Source organism: Chlorocebus sabaeus, chromosome 25 (genome assembly GCF_047675955.1).
Source record: "Chlorocebus sabaeus isolate Y175 chromosome 25, mChlSab1.0.hap1, whole genome shotgun sequence".
Taxonomy (NCBI): Eukaryota; Metazoa; Chordata; class Mammalia; order Primates; family Cercopithecidae; genus Chlorocebus; species Chlorocebus sabaeus.
The window spans coordinates 30,550,802-30,563,103 of record NC_132928.1 but is presented as its reverse complement, the minus strand read 5'-3'; the positions used below and the strand labels follow the sequence as shown (position 1 = coordinate 30,563,103).

At 35.1% G+C, this 12,302-nt stretch overlaps 1 long non-coding RNA gene across 1 annotated transcript in view; it reads left to right on the top strand.

Moving 5' to 3' along the window:
- LOC103230360 (uncharacterized) overlaps nt 1-12,302 on the top strand; it is a 57,042-nt gene that overhangs the window by 13,098 nt on the left and 31,642 nt on the right. Inside the window, exon 2 of the long non-coding RNA XR_005236110.2 lies at nt 10,196-10,312. This is a non-coding gene — a long non-coding RNA (uncharacterized lncRNA). The remainder of the gene's footprint in view (nt 1-10,195; nt 10,313-12,302) is intronic.

Here is a 12,302-nt window from a genome sequence, read left to right as displayed (position 1 = left end):
AGAGGTGGGTTACTATGGTCTTGGGCAGCTCTGCCTCTGTGGCTTTGTAGGGTACAGCCCCCCTCCCAGCTTCTTTTGTGGGCTGGTGTTGAGTGTCTGTGGCTTTTCCAGGTGCACAGTGTTAACTGCCAGTGGATCTACCATTCTGGGGTCTGAAGGATGGTGGACCTCTTCTCACAGCTTCACTAGGTGGTGCTCCAGTAGGGACTCTGTGTGGGGGCTTCAACCCCATATTTCCCTTCTGCACTGCCCTAGCAGAGGTTCTCAATGAGTGCCCCACCCCTGCAGCAAACTTCTACCTGGGCATCCAGGCATTTCCATACATCTTCTGAAACCTACGCAGAGGTTCCCAAATCCCAGTTCTTGACTTCTGTGCACCATCAGGCTCCACATCATGTGGAAGCTGCTAAGGCTTGGGGCTTGCACCCTCTGAAGTCATAGTCTAAACTCTATGTTAGCCCCTTTCAGCCACGGAAGGAGTGGCTGGTATTCAGGGCACCAAGTTCCTAAACTGCAAACAGAACGGGAACCCATGAAACCATTTTATCCTCCTCTGCCTCTAGGTCTGTGATGGGAGAGGCTGCCACAAAGGTCTCTGACATACTCTGGAGACATTTTCCTCCTTGTTTTGGGGATTAACATTTGACTCCTTGTTACTTATGCAAATTCATGCAGCCAGCCTGAATTTTTCTTCAGAAAATGGGATTTTCTTTTCTATCGCATTATCAGGCTATACATTTTCTGAACTTTTACACTCTGCTTCCCTTTTAAAACTGAATGCCTTTAGCAGCACCCAAGTCACCTCTGGAATATTTTGTTGCTTAGAAATTTCTTCCACCAGATACCCTAAATCATCTCTCTTAAGTTCAAAGTTCCACAAATCCCTAGGGCAGAGGCAAAATGCTGCCAGTCTCTTTGCTAAAACATAACAAAAGTCACCTTTGTTCCAGTTCCCAACAAGTTCCCCATCTCCCTTTGAGACCACCTCAGCCTGGACCTTATTGTCTATATTGCTATCAGGCTTTTGGTCAAAGCCATTCAACAAGTTTCTAGGAAGTTCCAAACTTCCCACATATTTCTGTCTTCTTCTGAGTCCTCCAAACTGTTCCAACCTCTTCCTGTTACCCAGTTCCAAAGCTGCTTCCACATTTTTGGGTATCTTTTCAGCAACACCCCATGACTGGTGCCAATTTACTTTATTAGTCTGTTTTCATGCTGCTGATAAATACCTGAGACTGGGAAGGAAAAGAGGTTTAAATGGACTTGCAGTTCCATATGACTGGGGAGGCCTCAGAATCATGGTGGGAGGTGAAAGGCACTTCTTACATGGTGGTGGCAAGAGGAAATGACAATGATGTAAGAAAGGAAACCCCTGATAAAACCATCATATCTCATAAGACTTATTCACTACAAAGAGAACAGTATGGGGGAAATCGCCCACATGATTCAAATTATCTCTCACTGGGTCCTTCCCATAACATGTGGGAATTGTGGGAGTGCAATTCAAGATGAGATCCGGGTGGGGACACAGAGCCAAACTATATCATTAGTCATGGTACAAAATTAATAAGATGAAACTTAGAGATTAATATCATCTTAGAATTATACTGAAGCTAAGATCACACAGTTTCAAACCACGATTGTATAGATGAGGAAACCAATGCCCTGAGAGGTGAAATGATTGACATAGGGCCACTGAGCTTGCTTATAACAGAGCCAGGATTGAATTCTGGCTCGTTTTTCCAGTGTTATGTGACTATGCCTTGGTTCTTCTCACTCAATACTATCCTTAGATAGCCTCCATATTATGCCTCCAAATTGATTTTTAATTTGCTGAATTCTGAATAGATAATAAAACAAACAAACAGAAATTGTTTGCATTAATGCAGGATGGACAAGGCAGACATGTGAAAGAGACACTGGTTTTTTGGCAATAATACATCTCTAAAACGTGATTTGACTTCATAAAAAGCTAATTCAGTCTTAAATTGCATCAGTGGACAGGAGGCATTCAGATTGAGACAGGCTTTTGTTGCATTTTGTTCTGCAATGATCAGAGCACTTCTTTAATGGCCTATCCAGTGCTGGGCAGCACCTTCACAAACTGAAGAACATTAATCATAGGACTATCTGAGTGAAAATCTGGAAATCATGACAGAAATAGAATATTTGTGAAAACTGATATTGAGATTTTTTCACCTAGAGGAAGTAAACATTTATTTATGTGTGTGTTTGTTTATTTGTTTGATACAACACATTAGTAAACAGCCATGAAGAAAAGGAGTGATTTATTTGTAATCATGTTTGGTTCTGTCTGAAGTGATCTGAATTTTCTGTAATAAAGAGAGTCTGGTAAAGCTGAATTTTCTTTCTGATTAAAAACAGCATTAATCTTCTTTGCTTTTGTTAATCTAAAATGATCCAGTGCCTTTTTTTTTTTTTTTCAAAAACCACAAAGAACTGCATTTCTTTGTTTAGTATCTAAATATGTTACCCATTGCACCAAAAGATATAAACCCCAGAAGCACTTTTATTCTTTCCACTGTTTGGTTGTATAAGCAATCTGTGGTAGAAATTTTGTTTGAATGTTTCTCACTTAACCCTGCCTGGGTGTCTAGAGATTTATGAGTTACCCCATTATAGTAACAGGCCTGTGCTAAATCTGTGAAAGAATTTTATTTCAAAGCATAATTTATTTTATTAATAAGTACTATCTTATTTCTACATGATGTTAGTAAGTAGATCAAAAAAGACACTAAAAATAAAGTGGGAATTTTATCATATTTTCTTTAAGTGTCCTTTGTTCACAAGGAGAATCATTTTAGATCTTTTATAAAAATATTAGTTGGAAATATTTTATTAATTAAAACTCTCAAAGACTAATGAGTTGACATAAGAAAAGTTTTTATCCACCTTTTCCTAAGTGAAGTATTGAAATTGAAATTGAAAGTATTATTATGAACCATGCAGGAAGCCAATATTTTTAATGCTATCATGTTGAAATAAGACTAATAACTCACACTGATTTTTGTCAGTGAAATGAGGATAGTTGAGTTCATTTGAAAAGCAAAGCATAAATATTGATGAATGCCTTTTGACTCTGTCATCTAAACTTCAACTTTAATGATAACATTATATGCAGTGCCCCCTGCTTTATATTTGTAACATGCACAATATATCTAATGGGGCATTTAGGTATAAAAATATAATTTATAAATTTTTATATAATTCAAACAAATCTCTCTTTAAAGACCTTATGTGGTTCATATCAGAAGATGTAATAGTCACCAATTTTGAGTAAGTTTAGGAAATAAAGGTTTAAACTCAGTCATTTCAGATTTTCCTTAAACCTCTTCTCCCATGAATGCATCTGTTAGGGATATTGAGTCCTAAAGTTGTTGAGAGATGGGTGAGAGAACACTGAGTCCTTGGACACCAAATGTCTGTTGGTGACCACAGGGTGTATCACTCTCTGCTGGCCCTTTCTGCCTCCACGGAGTTGTCCAAGTTGCCATCAGCCCACATATTCTCTGTTTGCTCAGCCTAATTTCTCTCTCCCTACATTTCTCACCTTTTAAAAGGCAGAAGTCATTTTGAGATGCTCTGCAAAATGCGCACTCTGCAAAATGAGAGACCAGGGAGCTGGATCAGGTTTCATCTGGATTCAGTATGCTTATACTTCATGTTAACTATTACCATGGTTCAGGATTATCTACAACTTTTCTCACATATCTCCTCCCTTTCAGAAGATGGCAAGGTCTTTTCTGCTTTGAATTCCGTAGCTCTCTCCTGGCATTCTACCACTCATCTCCTGGAGCTGATGCCTCAGCTCTTTCAAGAGACCCTCACCTGAGTCTGACTTTCTTGTTTTCTTTTCCCATTCTCTTTCTCTCCAAGTTTTCAGAGGTGGTTTTTCATTTATCCTTTTTTAAAATTTTAATCTCATCTCCATTTAGAGCAGAGGAAAATGCTTTGCACTTTTCCAGCTCTTCTCTCTTAAACCTTGGACATTCATGTTTTCATAAAGCCAATAGTTTTCTGACATCATGATTTTCTGGCTCTGTCATAATACCTCTCCCTTGGAGCAATGGGAGTGTCAAGACCTGTAGTATCAAAGGAGTGGGGAAGGAGAGCATCACTGCTTTGAAAGAAAATGTGTGTGTGTTGCAGTGGTAGATAGGATGGGTGGGTAGTGAAGCCTGCTTAATATTTTGTAATATTGTTCTGTTATGTGTGCTTCATCATGCGTATTGGTTTATTAGAGAAAATCAAGTGCCTACATGGAAAGAGAAACAGGTGTCTGTCACTGGAATGTAGCTTCCTGAGGTCAGGGACTTGCTTTATTTTCTTCTATAACTTTAAAGCCATGCCCGGCACATAGCAGAAGCACTATAAATAAATCCAGGATTAATGTGTTGAAGGAATGCCCATTACATATCTAGATTGAAAGTCTTCTTAGGTTCAGCACTGTGCTTCAGAGTGGGCCTGAAAAGAAATTAAATGAATGAAAGCTCAATCTTAAAACAGGACTAAAGCTTTGATAATTTCAAAATGAGAAATAGGTCCATTTTTAGACTGCATCTTTGAAGTGATAGATATCTCAAGTGGGTCATTTTATGGTTGAACTCTCTGACAAATGTCTAAAATGTGACTACTGTGTTGAAGAATAGAGATTAATGTACTGTAGGCCACATTCCCTGCTGGTTCACTGCAAATGGGTCTATGAGTGCCATGTATTGATCTTCTCAGCGCTGTGGGTGGCAAGAGCCCCTTGGCTACCACCTTCATCTGAGAGAAGCCTCCTCCTTTTGCTCAATTTGTCATCTAAATACATGGAGCAAGCAGGGTTGAGTCTAATGTAAAAAGTCTGACCTATATTCAAGCTAGTTTCTTCTAGCCTCGGTTTTTCTCTAAATGATAAATTATCAAATATATAAATTGACTGCCACATAGGTAACATTCACTAATGTCGGTCGTTATTTTTACTGTATATGTAGAAAGGCTAATTCTGAGCAATGCTGCATGTTACTTGCACGTTAGGTATGAAGTGTATGTCAACTTAAGCAACAAAGACTTTCTCCTCATTTTAAAATATTAATTATTGCAACAAAAGTAGTAGCTTTGTTAAGCTACTTGCTAGAACCTAAAAATGAATCTATGCTATCATGTATAGATGAATATATCACTTTATATTCTTTTAGTCCATTTCATCTAATACAATAGCTACATCAAATAAATTAGAATTAAAATAAGACCTAGGATAATATATTTTTTTACACTATTTTAAATTGAAATTTATTTGTTCTTAACTGTTGTTCTGCATTCTAATTTTGGTAGTATGTTGTGGCATATGCTTTAAGAAAATACTAAAGACTGGAATCTAAAATTAAAGGGATGATTTGCACCAAAGGCGGTTCCAAACTATGAACTAACACGTTTAGTAAGAGACTACTAAGGACTTAAAAAAAGATGTATTCCTTGCTTATTCCTTTTCTCCACTAGGTTTCAATAGTTTATATATGCATAAAATTCTCTCTCTCTCTCTCTCTCTCTCTCTCTCTCTCTCTCTCTCTAAAATAGAGATGGGATCTCACTCTGTTGTCCAGGCTGGAGTATAGCGGTGTGATCACAGCTCACTGCCTTCTTGAACTCCTGGACTGAAGCAATCATTCTGCTTCAGCCTTTTTAGTAGCTCAGACTACAGGTGCACACCACCATATGCAATTAATTTTTTAAGTTTTTTGTAGAGACAGAAATCTGACTATGTTGCCCAGGCTGCTCTCGAACTTTGGGCTCAAGTGAACCTCCCACCTCTGCCTCCCAAACTACCTGAATTACAACTGTGATCCACCACTCCCAGCCCCATTTATCTCACAGTTTGGTAGACTGAGAATCCTGGGCAACAATTTGTTTGAAAGCTGATAGCTGTATTTGAGAAATAGCAAAAGAAGGCTATAATTTGGATTTCTATTTTGAAAGATGGTATAAACAATACTAGGAGTTCATTCTGGGAGAATGTTATCTAAAGATATAATTAAGAAAATAATTTTGCATGAAAAAAGAAGGTCATTAAATAATAATATTTAAATAATTTGTAAAGTTAGAGGTCTTTTCTTGGTGTTACCTTTATCTTTAAGCAAGAAATTTGTTGTTATATAATAGGGTAGTATAACTGGATCTGAAATTTTTTTAAAAATCCACAATTTGGATAAATTTTTATAGGACCCAAGTGGAATAAATTGTTTAGTAATCGGTAGATTTCTGCTTAATGATTATCCTTGCAGAAGTCTAATGATATTTACAATTTCTACATTTATAGTTGCTCTTGCTGGCTGAGTAAAATATCATTTATTGAGACTCAATGTTATCTTCCCCCTAAATTATTTGGACTTTCTAAATTTTAAAATTAATGTTTATTCATTATTTAAAATCAAAATTCCATCTGAATTTTAACTCACTTATTTTTAGCACTGTTCTTTTTCTTCTTGGCTATCTTTAAAAAACATAGAGATTAAGTGACATTAAATTGTCCAAAAATGAAATAGTCAAGCCTGTTTGATAACTTTCTATAATTGATTAGGGATAAACAAAGAGGCAATATTTTCCCACAGTCTATTTGGTCAGCATAGTATAAAAATAATTTTAGACATCAAAGGATTATTTTTATCAAATTAGAAGCCTGCCTAAACCATATCATTCCTTGGTTGTACCTCCAAATCATTTATATTGTACAAGTCACTCAGGGCAGCAATAGTGAGTGACAAATAGTATAAATTTAAAAAGAAATGAATTACAATCCATTCTAAAATATTTGCCTAGAGAATAGGTATAAGTAAGATAAGGGACTAATTTTAAATAATAATGCTGGTCCCTTCATTAGAGAAATAAATTAAATTGTCTTTAGATTTCCCACAGGCTGCCATTTACCATTATCCAGTTTTGATAATGAGTTTGAGCAGGTATTTTTCTCTTTGATTCAAACTGCTCTTCTAGTGAAAGAGCCCAAAGGGAAGTAATCTTCTTCAATTCAAATTTCCTATGCCAGGACCACTGACAACCCCGGCAACTGCAGCCACTAAAATCATTAAGTCGGATAATGGCTATTTACGTAAAGTTCACACAATTGTTAAATTGATTCCAGATGTCTAAATAATCTGCATAAGCATTAGCAGGAAGTATATCAAATACACACATGTGTGTTCTACATACATTAACCTACCACCTGTCAGTTACATGACAGTAGATAGACCAGAAGTAATAAAGCCTTACTACATGTAAATTGTAGCTCTGAAGTCAGCATTCACTTATATGAGCTCAAATCCATATAGCTAACTCACCTTTACTTTTATCAAAATTGCTTTGAATTAAGGATGGGAGAAGAACCTTGGATATGGACACATTAGTTCCATTAAAATCATGTCTATTGTGAACCTAAGGTAAAAGCTGAGAGAAAGGTTTAAAAGCAGGTCTTTTCTTTTCATTATGAATTCCAAGAAAGGATTCTAGCTGTTGGGAATCTATCGTAATGCTCTTGCTGAAGGTTCCTCAAGTATAACTCAGGATCTGTGTCCCAACTGCTCTTTGGAAGAGAACAGAATTGTTGTAAAGATTTGGTCTACAGCATAAAGTATTACATATTAGAAATATTGATTCGTGTCTGTGAGTTCCCCTCCACAACTCTAATGACCAGATTATCCTAGATGTAAGATGGTCTTTCAGTCCTGATAGGGCTCCATAGTTGCCCTGAAATTACTGCTGTCTTAGGGAGAAACTTTCTTAATTGCTTTAATGTAAAATTGTTTATATGTATTTATTTATTTTCTACTTAAAATATTTTAGTTTATTTTTGTCTTAGGGAAATTTTAAAATCACAATATTGTCTAATGTTCATAAATAGAGATTTTTAGATGTGATGCACTCAAGCATTTCCTAGAAGCTGTCTTTAAGGTTAACATACCTATCTGGGGCTAGCATGGTTTAGGGTCTTGAAGGACTGCAATAGCACTAGTAAAAGCAGCAAAGAAGATGTACTCTTTTGGACTAGGAATTTTTTTTCTATCTTCTGTTCAAAGAATAAAAGCAAATATGAAGTTATATAAAATATTTGAAAAACACACTCTAAATTTGGTATATTCAATAAAGTATATAAAATAATAGCTGTTTTGCTAAAGATAATATGAGTGTCTTATAGCTGTTCTCTTAAAGAAGTGATTCTGAAATGTTTTAGCGTTTACTTTATCAGAATAATAAACTCATCAGATGATTGCCCCTGCACCCACTTCTTATATAAACTGACCACTGCCTAAAGCTATGGACTTCCTAGCAGAAATCTCTCCCCGATGTTCTATCTCCTATCTCAAACCATTTTACACTTTAGACAGGCAACTGAGGCAACTATACACAGATGTGATATATACCTCAAAAATTTTCTAACAAACTTTTATGGAGTTTCAGATGAGGGGAAGGCTGTGTCCTGTTGGAAGGATCTGAGAGTTCCATGCTGGAAATTTCATTTCAATTTGAACCAAGGAATGGACTACACTGGATCTCAATAGGAACAAGCTGGTTGAGCATATTCCAGACAAAGGACTAATGTGATCAAAAGATCAGAGAAAAGAAATTTCTGACATGACTGGTGACCAGGTCAATTCATCAAACAAGTGGGCCAAGAAACACTGTCATTTAAAAAAAAATGTTAGAAAGTTGGTTGGGATTGCATTATAGATACCCCTGCATATCAGATTACATTTTTAAGGATTTTTACTCTTCATAAAGGAAGCTGTGGCAAATATTCAAAGAAATTTGTGATCTTGTTAGAGCTGCATTAAGAAGATTAATATGATGAAATTCATAGGATGGAACAAGAAGAGAAACTAGAGGTGGGCAGAGAGAGGTAAAAGCCCAAACTAGGGTGGGGACACTGAGAATGGAAAGGAAGTGATATATTGTGAAAGAAAAAACACAATTTGTGGTTACTTAAATGTACAGAAAAACAGCATAAGCAGATTCTTTATCAATAATTTGCCAATATTTGTTTTACATACTAATAGGGCCGAGGGGTGTTTCATAGTTTTAGGAGGTGCTTCAAGAGATCTGCACTATATCCTCCTCTGGGACATTCAGAGTGTTAACACATCAAAGTCTATGAGAAGACCTGTGTAAAGATACCAACTTAACTTTATTTCAGCAAGAAATTATCCAACTTACTCCAGTAGATATTGGCATGTCTGTAGTTGTATGTGGAACACCTATCATAGTCTAAAAACCTAGTATTCTTTAGTACACACTTTCTGGTGCTTAGAGAAGTAATAAACATTAGCTCTCAGTTCTGCCTTTTGCTATGGCACAGCCACACTTTCTTGTCATTTTTATTCCACACACGTCGTTGCTTATCAGTGTGTGCTTATTGAGGGTAGGGGTAATATTAAGCCATAACATAATTTTGAATCATCAAATATTTTGAACTAGAAAATGTTCTAATCTAGCATCACTCAGTTAAAACTCTATTTGAAAATATCTTGGAAACATACAATAGAATGAAAACCATAAGAATAAAGACCATAAATCCAGAAAATAAAAATGAATGAAAAGATCAAGATATAATGTACAAATGACAGTTAAACTTTTATAATTCCTTAATTTATGAAAAATAATTCAAATGCATTTAGTATTTTACAAATGAGCAGGTAAAATAATTGTGATTTTTGAAGACTATATTATTATTTCTGTATAAGAAAGGTAAACATAACACTTGTAATTTGTTTCTGCAGTTAATAATTAACATGGGTCTTTTTTTAGATGAAAAATCTTGAACATGTAAAGAAAAGTCTTGACATTATTTTATTAGAATAAAGTACTAGAATTCTCTCATTCCTTATTAAAAAAATAAGCCTATGTTACCATGTTTGTCAATCTCATTTGATTTTCTATTCTTAGGTCTAAAGTTTTACTAAAAATGTAATGAATTTATCAGTAAAATACATGCCTAGAATCCAAATATATTAAAAATTTTTGTAAGTAAGCAAAAGAGATAAATAAGAAAATGTCTTTACTTTGATTTTTAGAAAAAAGGTAAAGAATTTTATTTTCTAAGAGAGCAAAGCAAATTATTTTATGGTGACACTGAGACAGAAAAGAGTTTGTTTTCATTTCTGGTATTATTTGCCAATGTTTGACAGTTGAATTTTTTTTCCAGATGAGAATTGTGCATCAATGTTCAAGTCCCAAGAGATGTTATCAGTCTGAACAGCCCAGTGAACAAGTATTTGTGACTCTCCTTCCAAATGAAACGTTCTATAGAAAGGTGGAAGTGGTAAGAAACCGTTGAAACAGTGGTTAAGAAGGTAGGTCTTTGTGGTACTGATGGGAAATAGTCGTTAGGGGAAAGCTGCTTCACCACACAGGAAACAGAAAAACTCTTGAATGCATCTTGTCCAGCTGTGGCAGACGAATTTACATAGATAACATTTTAAAATGAGAGAGTTTGTACTCAACTGGTGACCAAGAAACAGAGACGTGAAGGGCTGCAGGCAAAGAGAAGGGAAATGTTTTAAAGTTACAAGACCTACAAGCTGTGCATTTTGCAAATCACATAGCTACATATCTTCTCAGAAAAGATGTTTAAAATAGAGACCTACACTTTATCATATTGAAAACCAGAGCAATCTCAATGAAGGTTAAAAACAAATGTTTACCAAACCGAAAGAAACTCAAGGAAGCATTTTATAAGCTCACAGAGCTATTATTGAATGCTTTGAAATGGAAATATTTTTATTTTCTAATTATAGATATTGAAAAAGGTAACAAGTAAAAATATTCATAATAAATATTAAAATAGTAACAACAAAGTTTGCCACTTTTTCTCACTTAAGAGGAACTGATTTGGTTTTGTGAGTTCACTTAATTGTAATGCAAATTCAGAACTGCCATCCACATATTATAGATGAGCAAACAGACTCACAGAGATTGAGGCTTTTGACCAAGCTCCTAGGGCTCAGGTTTTGAACCCAGATGTGATGAAGTCTGAAGCTTGTGCTTGTTAAATATTATTGTGAAACTCCCATCATAATAATTTGAACAGTAACAAAAATAATTACATTCTGTGTTTGGTTTGTTCTCTCTCTCTCTCTTTCTTTAGTTATTTTATTCTTCTTCCAGAATGTCATATACATTATTCTCCATATAAGGAAATATAAGAATATATTCATCCTTAAATACAATGTTGGAAATGCTCTCTTGAAAAGACTTCTTTGTGGCTTCTGGTTTTGTTCATTACTCTGTTTTTAATGATCATTATTCTTCTTCTTTCACAATATTATAACATACTACCAGAGTCATTTTATTGGAAACACTTTGAAACTAAACATACTTCAACAATAATATTGTGGCTATAACTCAAATTCTCACCCACATGGAAAAATTGTGTGTTTTTGCTATAAAATATATGTGGCAAAAAGAAGTGTGAAGTAGAAAATGATGACAAAGTTGAAATAAATTCATTCAAAGCATGATTCATTGGTCTTTCATTCTATTCTACTCATCTAGTGAATTTGTAAGATTTTAAGTGTGTTGGTAATTTCTTTAAGCAATCTAGGTACTATTACTGGGGAAAAACATCTCAAAGACAAACACTCTAGTATATCAATAGCTAATTCACATCTGAGGCTCTTCCAATTCGCATAACTCTCTCAAATACTTCTTGAACATAGGAAGAGTCAATCTCACTTTCCTTTTTTAAGGCACTTAGAAAACTTCTTCATTTCCTAAATGTTTCTGTGTCATGTTCTAATTGAATTTTCATCAGGCTATAAGATAATTTAAAATGCCACTTTACTGATTTTCTATTTAGGTTAAAGACTACTTTCTAATAACATGTTTCTGTGTGCTTTACACGCATGCACAATTCATGCATGATGCTTGTTTGGTCTATCCCAGAGCCAAGGCAGGCCAAATAATGATTTAGAAATATCTTCTGGGAGACAAACTTTTATGTATCAGGATGACTATATTGTAAACATTTAAGACTTGTCTAAAACTCTCTACAATGTCCATATTCACATTGTCACACTATCCTTTAATACAGCTCTTTTGGATTTTTAAATACAGAAGATTCCTAGGATTAAAGTATTTAACATGGGAGGAACCACTTGTAGGAATCTAGTCCAATCCTCTTATTTTACAGCTAAGGAAAGTAAGACTCAGCACCGTAAGTGTATTGAAGATTGGCTCAAGGATCAGGTTGTTTTCTGATTTCCAATATTGTGTACTTAATTTAGTATAATTACTAGCAATTGATGTTTACT